Below are 9,485 nucleotides of genomic sequence, written 5' to 3'. Positions count from 1 at the left end.
TTTTTAAATAAAGTCTTAAATTTCCTTACACTATAATTGGACGCATACGTTACTGTTATCTTTAAGTACTATACAGTAGAAGTTTTAAAGCAACTAAGTTAAACATTTATACTATCCAGTGAAAGAGTCAACGCGCTGTCGTGTCGTTAATATTCCAATTAGTATTAACATTCGGTGATATATATCTAGAAAAATCCTAAAAATCATTACATAAATCATGGTATTTAAATGTACCTAGATAACTTTTATTTTATAAATATTAAGAAATTGTTTTGTATATACCAGATGGTTAGCTAAATAAGTTTGGTTAAAATAAGATTTGATTTACTCTATTTTCCATATTTTTAAAGTGCACACGTTGTGAAAAGTACTTCTTGACCAGATTTGTCTATAGAATCGTGAACATAGTTTTATGTATTAATAATGAAATATATATTAGGTGGCAGTTACAGAAGCCTATAACTCGATTAAATAGAAAACATTTATTTATATTTAACCACCACTGGCATAATTAATTCCTTTTATGGAAGAGAAGAAAGGTAACAAAATTGTATTTGATTTACAACAAAGAAGCATGTTACACCTGAGAGCAGTAGTAGGAGAAATATTGAGGTGTTAAGACACGTAAGCGTAGTCCTTTTCCTCACCAACGTACAGGCCGACCTGATTCTGCGTTTATCAACAACTTGATTAGTTCAACTTTTTCATTTATAATCCTAAAATGTATAATTCTCTTAAGGGCTGTAAGGTATGGACCGCTTAGGAATATTTAAAAATAAGGTAATAAGATTGATATTTCCAAACACAACTACCAACAGAATGGGAATTGAACCAGCCGACGGCAGGTAGTGATCATCCTTGTGATCCACATCGATGTTTATAGGAAAATACAGAATTTATAAACAATTACAGTTTTAAATCCCCGAAATATTTTTGTAATCGGATACTAAATTAGAATATTATTAATAAATAATCTTTATTCTTGGCACAGCGAATCCAGGCGTGACGTAGCGAGGACTTTACATGCACGAGCATTTCTCAACAATTCTATCATGGCGCACATTTTGGAAAATACTCAAAATAATATATTTATATTTCTTACATACCTTCGTATTGGAAGTGACTTATTAAGGATTAGTTAAGATTATCTTTCAAATACTTGATGAACTTTTAAAATTTATTTCTAGTGCTATATAGAACTTACAATTTTAAAAGGAGTGATATACTACTTACGCGAGAACATTATAGTGTTCTATTACAATATTAAACGTTTAAAATTTCTCAAAAATCACTAAAAGTTTAAATTCAAATAAAAGAAGTCAGTTGTAAGCATTAAAATGTTTCTCGTAAAGGAATAATACCAACATAAATATGAAAATAATCATTGTTCCTGCTTATGTAGTGTAAGACTTTTTAGCGTTTTAGATAATGTAATGATTCTGAAAAAGCAGTGGTTATTTCTTTAACCTTGCTTACCCTGACTACTCATTTATTGTCTTGTGGGTTAAAAGCTAGAGATTCTCCTTATGGTTTTAATCTACTGTAGTTTTTTAAAACGTTTATATACCTAGAAATACTAAGATCTAATAAAATCAACATCATGATTAATACATCTTCATTGTTGTATTGTCTTGCAAGGATGTTGAGATGTTACTGGACCGGAGTATGCGATTCTGGAATTAGTTGGTTCACGTAGTGTTTGAATATTTAATAATCTGTGGTATGTTTAATGTTCTAATTGTTATTTATATTATTTTACTTTGTTAAGCAATTTGCAATCGCATCTTTAAATATCTTAGATTTTCATTGTTCGTTGTGGCATTTCCATTTAAATTATCATCATAAAGTTTGCAATCCACATTCTGATTGAAGTATAGATTAGAACTCAAACAAACAAACAATTGATAAATGATATATTTTTATTAAAAAAATAAGTTTTAGCTTTAAATCTACTTCAAGAAAACTAATTATTGAATTTTAATGGATTCTTGAACATCTATAATAACTACTCCGCTCGGAATCGGCTTTTGTAATATTTCTTAAAAAACATATTTTTCATTAGAAATAATTTTTATGTTTACCTGGACGCTTGCTGTTCTCAAATCAAGAAATATTTAAATATTAAAATGTTATGGAACTTAATCTAACTATTTCATTATTTTCATTACACTATTACACTTTACACTAAAATTGGCATGTATTAATTTAATTCATCTTTGTTGCTCAACTTTACTAACATTCTGATATGAAAATCCTCTGAAAGGACTCGCCTTGAAGGAATCGTACTTCGCTTGTCCCTTTTAATATAGAAGTGTTCTGTTGACAGTAAATTAACTTTATCAGATATATATTTTGTAAATCCTGTTTAAGAGATAAATAAAGTCCAGTATTATTATTGTGTAGGCTACATCTACACATATATAAGGTTGTATTGTATTGTACCTTACGTTAAATACCAAACTGTAAGTTGTGTTGTTAATACACTATTTTTTATGTTATTTTGTTCAGGAAACAAGATGTTCCGGGATTTTTGTAACGGTCAGTGATAAAAAGTCAGTAAATACTACCGTTACTAGTCAGTTTTGAGACCTGCAATTATTTACATATTTGTTATTTAATCTTTTAAGAGGTTATTAAATTGCGCACTGAAGATTTCTTGATGTCTTTAAAGTAGCTTTTTAAAAAGAATTTACTTAATTATTATAGGTTATTCAAGTTTTACTCAAATATAAATTGGACATTCACAAACTGCAGTTAAATGTATGCTTGTCAAACGTAAAAGTATTCTGTATGCTTAACTTTTCACACTCTAAATGTTTAAATAGTATAAAGGTATTATTTAATTATTATGGGTACGACTTAACCAGTGAGACATAGTTTGCTGTTTGTCAATTTTGGGATCGTAGTTTGGAGGGGAAGAAACTTGTGTATGTGCCTAGATGTAGATTATGTACGTTTTATGTGGGTTTTATGGTGTGCTTACTTGTAAGTATATAATGAGTGTTTTTGTGTGTGTGTCTAGCCGCATGTTACGTCAGGTACGTCTGTATGTAGTGACGATACCGGCTCAATTTCAGTCAGTACCGTACTCGCCGTCATTTTCCGAATGAGATAACCAGCGGTAACCCTGGATCCACCCATCCGGAGTCATGAAGGCGTCATACTCAACGCCACCCCTATGAATTTCATCGCGAATTACGCTCCAATCAATATCGGAAGCCCGGTACTGTGTTCGGTGACAACGATGAGTTCCGACACCGCGGCTCACAATTTCAACAGAAATACTCGTATTACCTTCCAAATCAATACGCCGGGGCCAAACCTCTGTTTCTGAATCTCGCCCTGCGTATTGGAATTTAGAGGTGGCGTCCCTAGCGCTCAGCACTCTTCCGCCAACTAGCGAGTAGATTCTTTCAAGTACTGGGGCCCACCAGATTCCATATGTTTGTCGGTTGTAGTTATTTCACCAAGTTGAAATTAAGTTTGTTTAGGAAGAATGTCGTCTCATTTAACCTAATGTAAAATTTGTCATATTATCGGTACCAGTTATTTTTAAAATACTGTTGCAGGAAAGCTAAACATGTTGTTATGACTCGTTAACTAACTGTTATGCTACTAAAATAGGTAATCGATGTAAAAATATAGGTATATATATATATATATATATATATATATAAATATAGGTATATATATATATATATATCGCAACATTTTATGAAATTCTTTACCGATATATATATATATATATATATATATATATACCAATATATATATATTAGCTGACCGAAAAAGATTGTTTTGTTATAAAGATTCTTTTTTTAATTTAAGAAGAAAGAAATGAATAAATTTCGTAAGTATGTAAGGATGTGGTGCATGAGTACAAGAAGCATAGAGAGCTGTATCAAAACAATATTGAAAATAAAAACTAAGAATATAAAAAATCTAGTGCATATCACAAATTTTTTTATTAATAAATAAATAGGTACTTGATTATATTTAGTTATTCATAAATCATTTGTCCTTTGGTATTATTCCAGGGGACTATATTTGTTATTAACACTGTGTATTGGTGGTGTTATGACAAACATGGTGGTGTTATATCACGTAATAACAACACAGAGACAGATTTATAATACCATAATACCAAATAATAAATAATATACGTTACACTTAGTTAACTACGACCTGTCGCCCTGAATCAGCGAAAAATAATCAAATCGCGCTTAACCTTGTCTATTGCTGGTATGGCCGTCATCATTGTCTTTGTTATAATTTCTGCAATTTGTCTCTCCTTGTAATAGACAAAGTGGTATCCTTCGTCTGTTAGAATCGTCATGTGTTTGTTTCTTTAACAATAATTGATATTTATAATAACATGTTTTTTTGTACGAAGTCAATTAGTACGAACAATCATCGTTTTAGATGGTAGGCGCTTTGGGCAATGAAAGGCACTTGTAACTGAAACCACATTGTACTCGTAATAATAGGAACTTTTACTAGTGGCCGACACGATGTTCTAAAGTTACCTGATATCGTAGTGTATTCTCTTCTCACCCTATTTTATAAAATATATTGATTTGTATGAAAACAATGAAACTAATAGCCAATTTAAATGAAAATTAAATTAATGTCTTCAAACTTTTATTTAGATTTTTGAAGTCTCTAATCCAGCTGCAACCCCTCGTGGACTCGAGGAAGTACTCAGAAGCTTTGATTGCTCTGGAAGGCAGCTATTGGATGAGTTTTACTTCATTCATTGTGGAAGTTCTCCCCTGGCACTTGGTCAACCGGAATGATCCACTCTTTAACAAACAATCAATTTTATGATTCTATTTGTGTAAAACTTTAAAATTAAGAGAAATCCACTTAATCCTCGAGAGTAAATTTCAATTACACTTATGATGTCACTAAATTTAGAGGTACAATTTGGTTTTTTGAACCCACTTCAATTCCTGTTTCTTATCACTCAGATTGTAGAACTTTGTTATAATAAAATAAATAATTGGTTAATGTTATCATTTTTTGTTACAGAGAAAATGTTAATTTCATTTAGGTTAGTTCTAAAATTTCTAACTTGTCTTTACATGTCTCCAATTTAGCTAAACTTTTTCAATCTAAATTATTTGTGTCATAAAGTCGTATGGTCTTTTTACTCGAGTTATTTCCGTGTATATTAGTTTAGTTAAAGCTAAAAAAATTTAAATTTTTTATATTTTTTATGTTTTTATAAAATCAATTAAATTTATTGTTTAGTTTCGTATCTTTTTATATTTAATTTGCGTTTGAGTTGAAAAATGTATTAATTTAAATTTTTCCGTGCAACATCTAGATCTAATATTATACCTATTCTCTAATATTTATGAAGCGTTTTACTAATAGTATTTAAATCGAATTAAACGTTTTTCTGGGTTTAATAAGTTGACACAAAGTGTTTAGTATTAAGAGTTATAATAGTATACTAAGTTTTAATCAAATAATATTGTATTATTGTATATATATATATATATATATATATATTTTTTTTCAATATTATAGTCAGTAAGAATATATTAAATTCAAATAAACAGAAAATGTCCGGAATTGGTAAATATAAAGTTTTATAAATCAACGAACCATATTGGTTGATTCCATTATTTATTAAATGTGTATAACTAATACAAGTGTTTGAATCTTATTAAACAAATTAATTTATCAAATCCTTTTTACGTTGGAAATGGTTGAAATTCTACTATGCTGGCTTAATTTTAAGCTGTATCAATAATCAATACTAGAGTCTTAGTGATGATAAAGTAAATGTATGTAACACTGTTTTGCAGTTTGCCAGGAATTAGAAACTTTCACGTTTTTAATCTGCAACCTTTAGCTTTGGAGGAATGATATTTAACTCATGATTAAAACAACCATATATTTAAACAAATTAATGGTGATGGAAAATTGAATGTTTTTATCCAAATCTTTATACTTTAAGATAAACTGTATGGACAAATATAATATAATAAATTTGGTTTTTTATACATAAAAATATAAATTACAATTTTATTTTTGAAATAAATGAAAAACATTTTCTTTTATATCTAAAATTATTTTAACGCATAAATCCAATAAACTCACTTTGCCTATGCTCATTTTCTTGGTCTGCTCTGCCATCCATTAGTTTGACACATTGTCTGATGTCATGGTGGCATCCGCACTGAAAAATTATTCACATCTTAAAGACTTTGTTTTGTAAAGAGTTAAATAAAAACGAGACTATGCATAAACATTAATCTTTATAAGTTATATTTAAACACAAAATAAAGTAAAACTTTCAACATTGATTTATTATAGTAGTATTAAATTACAATGTAAGGAAAAAAATATAGTTGAACTTTTATTTTTTTTTTTAATACGAAATAATGTCGTCTCTAAAAAGCTAGGTTAACTGAAGTTAGAAAGAATGAATATAAGAAATGACTATAATTCAATTTGTTATATTTTTCAAAGCAAAAAGATTGTAAGGTGCTTGATATCGAAAGGTGTTTTGTCGTATCGGTTTAATGTATGTTATCACTGGCCAGTATATACCACCATCCAGTGTATTCGTGAAATAGAAATAACAATTTTACCCAGGACGGAATTCTATCCGTAACCTGTTAAATAAATTTTGGAAAAGTTGGTAAAGAACCAATTACGTTTCAAATTTAAAATATGATGCATAATTTAAATTTCACCTCCTAGAACTTAAAACTAACATAAATATAATACGCCTCACTTTGACTTTGTTTCATTTTCTTGGTCTGCTCTGCCATCCATTAGTTTGACACATTGTCTGATGTCATGGTGGCATCCGCACTGAAAAAATTATTTACATATAAGACTTTTTGTTTTGAAAAAAGTTGAATAAAGTACGAGATTACGCATAAATATAATTCATTATAAGTTATATTCAAACACATAAATCCAATAACACTCACTTTGTCTTTGGTCCTTTTCTTGGTCTACTCTGCCATCCATTAGTTTGACACATTGTCTGATGTCATGGTGGCATCCGCACTGAAAACATTATGCACGTCTAAAAAATTTTTTTAATAAGTTAAAAAAGAACGAGATTGTGCATAAACCTAATTCATAATAAGTGGTATAAAGAAACAAAATGAAGTAAAACTTTCAGCGTCAATTTATTATAGTAGAGTTGTGTTACAATGTCAGGAAAAAAAATATAGCTACAACTTTTATTTTTTTAATACGAAATAATTTCGTTCCTAAAAAGCTAGGTTAACTAAAGTTAGAAAGAATAAATATAGGAGATGAAAATCATTCGTTTTGTTGTATTACCTTAGCAATCACGATTTTCTGGTGCTTGATATTAATATTTTTGTCATAGCGGTTTTATGTATGTTACCACTGGCCAGTATATACCACTAAACGGTGTATTCGAGAAATAATCATCTCTACTTGATCTGCAACCTTTAGCTTTATAGGTAGTGATTGAACTCATGAATGTAACAAAACCGTATTTAAACAAAATATTGGTGATGGAAAAGTGCATGTCCTTGACAAAATCTGTATACGTAAATATAAACTATATTGGCAAATGTAATATAATGAAATTGATTTGGTTACCACAAATGAAATTTGTGGTTCCTTTGTTTATATGAGTCCACATATTTTAAAAATGTATTAAATACAAACTACTTTGTATCGAAAATAAATTTTACACGTTAATGGAATAAAACTTACATTGACTTTGTTCATTTTGTTGTCTGCTCTGCCATCAGTTAGTTTGACACATTGCCTGTTGTCATGGTGGCAACCCGCACTAAAAAAGTATTAAAATCTGAGCACCTTTTTATTTTGAAGTGTCATGCAAAAATAAATAAATTATCACTAGTTATGATGAATATAAGTTGTATGTAAAACGCAAAATGAATTAACACGTTCAGCATAAATATATTCATGGGGCAGTTTTATTAAAATATGAAGAATATAAAACAAAGGTAATAATTTTATGTTTTAAATACAAAACATTTTGCTTCTAACAACATAGGCTAACTGAAGTTAGACAGGAAGAACATAGAAAATGACTATCATATACTATTTAAAGTAATCAGGATTTTCAGCTGCTTGATATACTGTAAATATTTGGCAGTAGGCCTAATGGTAATGAGTATTTTACCGCTGGCCAGTATTATCCACCAAATAGTATATTTGTGAAATAGATGTAATAATTTTCCCTAAAAGAGAAATCGATCCGTGAGCTGTTAAAGATATAGGAAAAGATATCAATGGTGAAGTACCAATTCGGTTCAGAATTTAAAATATGCGTCATATCTTAACTTTACCTTCTAGGCCTAAAGACTGAACTTATATTTTCAAAGTTACAAAACACAAATCTACTTTATACCCAAAATAGGTTAACACATAAATCCAATACAGCTTACGTCAACTATTTTTCTTTTTAGGTCTCACCTGCCAATCATTTGTGTGGTACTTTGTGATCTTATTGTGGAAACCCGCACTGAAAATGTTATTTCTGAGAGATTTATAAAATGATGATTGATGATGATGATAAAAATTATGATTTTATATATATATAACACACAAAAAATGAAAACGTTCTGCATCAATATACTCTAGTGGTGTTAATAAAGATATGTGACTGATGCCCTTTGATAAATATAACGTTTTAATACAATGTTCAACATAAAAAAATATCTTTAAACCTTTTATTTTTTAAATACGGATAATTTTTTTTTAACTAGGCTAACTAAAGTTAGAAAGGATGAAAATTGCAGATTAAAAGTGATAGAAAGTGAGCTTGCATTATTGTACCGAATCCTATACATTCGTTATGCCTTACCATGAGAATTTTTCCGCTCTAGTGGAACGTCGTGTCTTCTAGAGAATTTTATATGGTCTCAGAGGGCATCAGCTGCGATATATTTTTAACCAGAGAATGCATAAGAAATATTTGAACTGTCCTGTGTTAATAACCAATCCGTGAGCTGTTATACATTTTATGAGGGTAGAGATTTTAGAATATCAATAAGTGTGAAAAATCTAAATTTTAAAATTTGTTGCTATTAAGTCTGCTAATGAGAAAACGACTGTTTATTTCAATGGAAATGTTGACTCAGTTGTATTATCCCGTTTTTTGAGTCCAAATAATGAAATGTGTCTAAAATGATACATATAAGTGTTTAAAGCTAATGAACAATAAATTTGAATATTTATTTTATATAGAAGTAATTTAGTACCTAGCTACATCATTATATTTTGCCTAAAATTTAATGTCTCGTGGTACTACAAAAAAGGATCGGCATTGTCAAGTGGATCGACTACACTCTCATGAGTATTTGACCCTTTAGCGCGTTTGCCGCCTTAAGCAGGATAGATCCATTGAAGTGAAGTGTGTTTCATGCCTGATTTTGGTGGGTGGCCTGCGGTAACAAGGGCCTTATTGACAAGGAAAGGGCTCAAATGTTCCAGGGTTTTTCTTCGTCCTT

The 9,485-nt window shown here is 29.5% G+C and overlaps 1 long non-coding RNA gene across 1 annotated transcript; it reads right to left on the bottom strand.

Annotated features, from left to right (window-relative positions):
- Nucleotides 1–6,120: 6,120 nt before the first annotated feature.
- Nucleotides 6,121–7,306, bottom strand: LOC124373115. The gene is made up of 3 exons (XR_006923406.1): nt 6,954–7,306; nt 6,752–6,831; nt 6,121–6,190 (listed from the first exon to the last, which is right to left on the bottom strand). It is a non-coding gene; the product is annotated as an uncharacterized LOC124373115 (long non-coding RNA).
- Between the last annotated feature and the right edge of the window lie 2,179 nt (nt 7,307–9,485).

This window comes from Homalodisca vitripennis, unplaced genomic scaffold (assembly GCF_021130785.1).
Source record: "Homalodisca vitripennis isolate AUS2020 unplaced genomic scaffold, UT_GWSS_2.1 ScUCBcl_4848;HRSCAF=11264, whole genome shotgun sequence".
NCBI lineage: Eukaryota > Metazoa > Arthropoda > Insecta > Hemiptera > Cicadellidae > Homalodisca > Homalodisca vitripennis.
This window is presented reverse-complemented; position numbering and strand designations above follow the sequence as displayed.